The sequence below is a fragment of the Lepisma saccharinum genome, chromosome 5 (genome assembly GCF_977018435.1).
Source record: "Lepisma saccharinum chromosome 5, izLepSacc3.1, whole genome shotgun sequence".
In the NCBI taxonomy this organism is placed as follows: Eukaryota; Metazoa; Arthropoda; class Insecta; order Zygentoma; family Lepismatidae; genus Lepisma; species Lepisma saccharinum.
In genome coordinates, this window is record NC_139233.1 from 54,129,801 (window position 1) to 54,135,703 (window position 5,903).

Consider the following 5,903-nt stretch of genomic DNA (forward strand, 5'->3'; position numbering starts at 1 on the left):
ATCATTACTACAATCCTTTTCAATGGAGTTTACAACAACAACATCACCCACCATCTTTCATTAAGAAGCAATCATCGGGTGAGGTTGTTCCCACAAAACAATTCTCATTTTCATTCAAAAGTATAGATTTGATAAAGTCAAATGAACTTGTAGTCTGAACAACAGAACCACTTTGAATTATGTCTGTAGATCCTGAAACGGAAGGGACTTCATGAAATTCACTCATTATAATTTCTGCAGCTTTAGAAATGACTCGTCTCTCATATCTTGCTGAAAAAGTATCACCAGTCTTTACTTGTTTACTTATTTCTTGATGTTCCTGCAGTTGCCTTTTCCTTTCTACATTGCTCCCGGCTGCCATTTCTATCATTGACAAAGTGGAACCAGCTTTGTATCACTGAGTGTATTTCATAATCTGATGCATTTGTTGTACATGAATTCCTTCGAACTGAAACTAGAAACAATTCAAACTGTTAGATCCATGGATGAACTCAAATGTAACATACCATATGATATGTGTACTTGGGCCTATCTTTAGTATGAGGATTAAACTTATTCCCTGTCCCATGAAAGGAAACTAATATTGACATATTATCCATGTGGGGTGACATTAATTCTTCACATCTAGACAGTTACTTGTACTATATGCATGGACATCTGCAGGAATTTTTCCAGGGAGGGGCAAGGAAGGTATTTTTTTCCAGGGGAGGGGGCCAACAAGGCTAAAATGAAATTATATGTGTGAAATACATAATTTTTTTGTTGACTTTCATTTTCCAGGGGAGGCATGCCCCCTTCCGGAAGCCCATTACTATATTGTAGGGAAAGGATGAGAAAGGAATTACAGAGATTTGCCACAATATTCATTTCGTGTGAGTCATGTAAAACTGCAGGGAAGAAACTGCATGGCTAGCCTGGCCTCATCTGAGATCTAACTCACTACCTTCTGAATATAAAGTGAAAGCTCAACTAACTGAGCCAGGCTTGCTGAAATGTGACAAATGAGTTTGCACTTATGAACACTGTTCTAGTAAAAGCAGAATACTTCAGTGTTACATGAAATAATATTAGTTTTTCCTATTAAGTAAATAAGACAGCTGAAGTAAAAAAATATATATACCAAAAACAATGGTAAAATTAAACAACAAATAAGTTTTTTTTAAATAAAAATGTTTCTTCTCAGAATACATTTTTGAAATGTCCTTATTAGAGGATTTTTAAAGACTTATGTAAAAGAATGCTTATTGTTAATACTAAATGTTCCAAAACTTTCCATCATGTACATTATTTGGATTTTACATCAACAAGTAATGGCCCTACAGCCAAATTTAGTTACCAATTGAAAAAAGAAAAAAAGAACAGCCTTCTAACTTACTTGGTACAAGTTCCAATAATTTCAAATGTCGGAGAGGTATTTTGTTGTGTTCTCCAGTCATGACTTGCTGCCAATGCATTAGAAAATATTTTATCCAGAATTCTTCACTCAATTTGCTGTAGGTTTTTGCCTCCAATGAAACTCATGTATGATTCCTACAACGAAACATTAATTCAATCAAGAAGCACTGACTGCACTGTGGGCGATACAAGGTACACATTTTATCGTAAAATTTCAATCTCCGGGAAACGTATTTCTTCAATTTTACAGAACGGAACTGAGTTTCTGTACACTTTTGAAAGGTCATGGAAGTGTTTTCTTCCATCGTTCAATTTATTTGGCCGGTAAATCATGTATTTTTCTAGATTAATGTTTGTCTCTCTGATGCACAAAAGCTGTTGTCTCTATTTCCTTCGACTACATAAACCAGTTGTTGTGAGCATTTCATGACGTAACCCCCGGTCAGTGTTTCCAACCACACATATTTGTAACTATGTTAACGTTACATAACCTATGTAAATCTGCATCTTAATGTGCATGATTTTTGAGTATGTTTACCTAACGAAGTTAATGTAACGTAACTAATGTAACCCTTTTTTTTAACTATGTTAACCTAACCTACCGTAACTAAGATAACCCTTCTTTTAACTAGGGAAGTAGTTATTTTTTGGTTAGGAAGGTTGGAAACACTGCATACCCACTGACGATAGACAACGTTAGTCAAGATTTGCCCACCATATTGTGTGTAACGCAAGCGAAAAAGGAACGAACAATAATTACTCGATATGTGCAAAATTGAAATTATTTTCGTCAAAAAAGCGAAATCCCACCTTAAAGAATCTTTAGCAATGCATAATAGGTAAGTACAAATGTGAAAAATAACAAAATAAACGAATTTGAGACATCTCCCGGAGATCGAAATTTTTATGAAAACTGAAATACTTCAATTTGCATGATTTTTACAGTGAAACTTATATTGAAGTAAAAGAAGCACATGGAGTTTAGAATGTAATTGATCTCTCTTAAATTACAACATACCACTTTGAGCTACAGTCAATTATGCTGAAAATGTTAACTGCTCGATTAACACACACAAAAAAGTTTGACATTAATGATTTCACTCACGGAAATATGTCAACTTACCATCTGCTTCATGTGCTCAGGAGAAGAAAGTAACCACTCTTCCACCCTCTGAATGTCATCCTCTGTTTGACAAGGAAGCTTTAGATTTTCAGGCAAGGGCTGATTTGAGGATATCAATGTTGGATTCAAATTTTCCAAAATAAGCTTCTGATTTTCATGTATTTCTAACAGTCTATTCTCAATTTTTGCCCGATGACGTGAAATAACAGATAAACTACTCCCATGAAACTGGCAATTTACAATTCTCGTCTGACACAGATGTAGATTGTAGAGCCGAAGTTGCTTTGCCTTCACCTAGAATGAAGATGCCAGTAAAAGTAAAAGATCAATCTCTTGCAATCAGTACAATATACATATTACAAATTGAAACAGGAAAATAGCTACAGTGTGTCGTTGTACAGTTACAAACATGTTAGTGTATTTTCCGGTACTAGTTTACTATCCTTCGGACAGATTTCTTCATTTCTACAGAAGAAACTACTTACCGTAATAAGTTCCTGTAGTATTGTCTAACATCTGGAAGGTGTTTTGTGTGATGTGGGAATGTTTCATAGCGGAAATTCAACCATTGATGATTAGCCCCACGAACCATTTCCGGTAAGGTTAGGTTAGGTAGGGTCACAATAGTTAAAAATTGGTTTCGAAAAAATATGCGTAGCCTCACACAACATTCTCGCATAACCCCACACACCATTCACGCATAGCCCCACAAACCATTTGCGGAAACGGAAACGTACGTTCTTCAGTTACAAAAACACTTTTTTTTAAAAAAAAAAAAAATGATCAAAAAAACGTGAATACACGTTAAAAAATGATCCGCGAAGCAGATAGGTAAGTAGAAATGTCAATAATTGACGAAACTCAGAAGTTATAGGTGTCCGAAGGATAGTAAACATTTACCACAAAGGCACATATTGAACAAAATCTTAAGCAATCGCTACAACTCTGCAATAGGTGTTAGCAGAAGTAAATCGAAATCAAACCATGTAAAAATTGCATTCATAACATGATGAAATCACAATAAAACAAAAGGAACTTGAGCAACTGGCAACTGGAAAGATACGAAAAATACTCTTTTAACATTCTTCGTTGAGGTTGTGTGATTCAGAGTCTCTCTCGAAAAAATCGTCGATGTTTCTCATAATGCATAACAAGGAAATAATTTATAATTGCAATTAAGAGACCCACAAAAATTGAATTTTTGGTCCCCATGAAAAGAAAACTGGCACATGTTCGATCTATTACATCCCGATTTCATGGTGATACTCTCACCAATTTTTGGTCGTAGGTTCCTAGACATGTTTAATAATGAAATCCGGGAGAAAATGTTGATACATACAATGCTATTTTGTAAATTCTTAAAAATCTAACCGTTACCAAAAACTGCCTCGGAATGCATAACTTTTATAACTATGTAAATATGAATAACTCTGCAAGTAAATCATAACATTATTTTTCATTCTCTGTACTATTATCGAACTAAATCAGTGTGTCACTTACCTTTCTCAACGTCGTCTTCAGTAAAAAAAAAACATTTAACTCGTCAGTCGTCACATATCCTTATCCACTTTGGCCGCCATCACAAAGTCACAATCGAATTTCAAACACACATCGATTATATGTATTTCGATATAAATCGTTATGTGAAATTATTATTTTAAAAAAAAATCTCCGGAGGATGAACAAATTAAAGAGCACACCATCGTTTTTACGTCTATATTTAACTAAATTCATTGAGAATGTTCTTTGCTATACTTTCCGGCAACAGCCCGAGGTTCGTTTTGTCCTGAAAGAATTTCGTTCTTCATTTGGTTGCCCTAAGCTTTACATTGTAGCGCAATAGAAATTGAATTCGCACTATTCGTTCACATTAGGTAAGTGCGGGACAGAAAATTTCTGGTCGGGACGGGTAAAATTCACCATTTTCCCAGTAAATCGGAAAATTTTCGGGACGAGAAATATTTTATTTTTCCCGACACTTCATAAAACTCGAATTTTACACGCTATTTCCAGTGATTGTTTTTAGAGGTGTGTGCGGGACAGCATTTTTTGGGTCGGGACGGGGTCGGAAATTTTTTAAATTCCGACATTCTCGACGGGAAGTCGGGAAATTTTCGGGACGGAAAATGTTCAAGCTCTGGAAATATCTAATTCTACACGTCATTTTCACTTTAAGTGATTGCTTTTGCACATTTTTTAACGTTAAACAGAATTTATTTCTCACTGTAGGGTCTTGCTGATCGACAGGGGGAATTTTACTCCCTCTTTCTCGTTTGGCATAACGTCACTGGCCACTGTACCAAACCTTGAATGCAATGTTGGGCCAACCTACAATATGGGCGTAATTGACAACCATGTCTGCCAACAATGTGAATCATTGGCCCAACGTGAGATATTCGTTGGCTAGAACTACCAACCACTTCCCAACCATGCCGACAATCACCCAACGTTGGCCCAACAATGTGTGCTACATGGGTAAGCAGAGACACCAAGAAAAACATACCTTTCACGATAATTCAGTAAAGTGCGAGGTTCTCAATTTTGTAATAGTCCATAATTCTTCGATTCCTTAATCTACTTCTTTAATAGACTGATATGATCCTCCCGAATCCTATTCGGTCATATCTAACATTATTCTTTATAATATTTGCTTTTTATATTCACGATAAACGTTATGAAAGTTAAGATATTTAATAGTTGACCTAATGACATAATTTTGTCATTCGAAAAGTTTCGTGTTTGTTATTTGTAAGCTTCATGGAAGCAAAATCTTTCATTGTTGACAATTAGTTAAAAAAATATGTTGTTCTCAGTTTTAGAATTAAACTATTATGAAAGCCATAAGAGCTAGATTTCAGTTGAAGTTATTTGTAAGATAAGCTTTATGGACATTGGAAAGCAGTTTTTTAAGGGTATGGCAAAGTTTGTGGTAGAAAATATTATAGAAACATCAAGGGTCATAATTGTTGTTTTAGACATATAAAAATGAACCTTATGGAAGATACTGTTTAATCCAATATATATATATATATATATATATATATATATATATATATATATATATAGCCCCAATCTCACCATTCACTGACATAAATGTTCTCCATGAAGGAAGCCCCGGAGGCGAAAAACACCTGATTACGACCCTCCCATGAAATTGTTCCAAAGGACCGAGAAAATTAAAAAAAATCTCTCAATTGGCACTTTCTTAAGGGTGAAAATGCCCTTTTTTTTTACGTCTTTAGCAACCGTTTCCATGGCTTTTCTTTTTGCTCACATTGTTTCCTTTAATTCTTAATTGTCTAAAGTTCAAATAATCAACCCTGAGACCTTCTGTAAACAAAACCACCTGCATTCAGAAAGCATTGCAAACTCATAGAAGTAAAAT

The 5,903-nt window shown here is 34.9% G+C and overlaps 1 long non-coding RNA gene across 1 annotated transcript; it reads right to left on the reverse strand.

The window, feature by feature from the left end:
• Positions 1-243: 243 nt before the first annotated feature.
• Positions 244-2,735, reverse strand: LOC145988379 (uncharacterized). Its single transcript, XR_014441747.1, has 3 exons — positions 2,519-2,735; positions 1,376-1,530; positions 244-454 (listed from the first exon to the last, which is right to left on the reverse strand). It is a non-coding gene; the product is annotated as an uncharacterized LOC145988379 (long non-coding RNA).
• Positions 2,736-5,903: the final 3,168 nt, after the last annotated feature.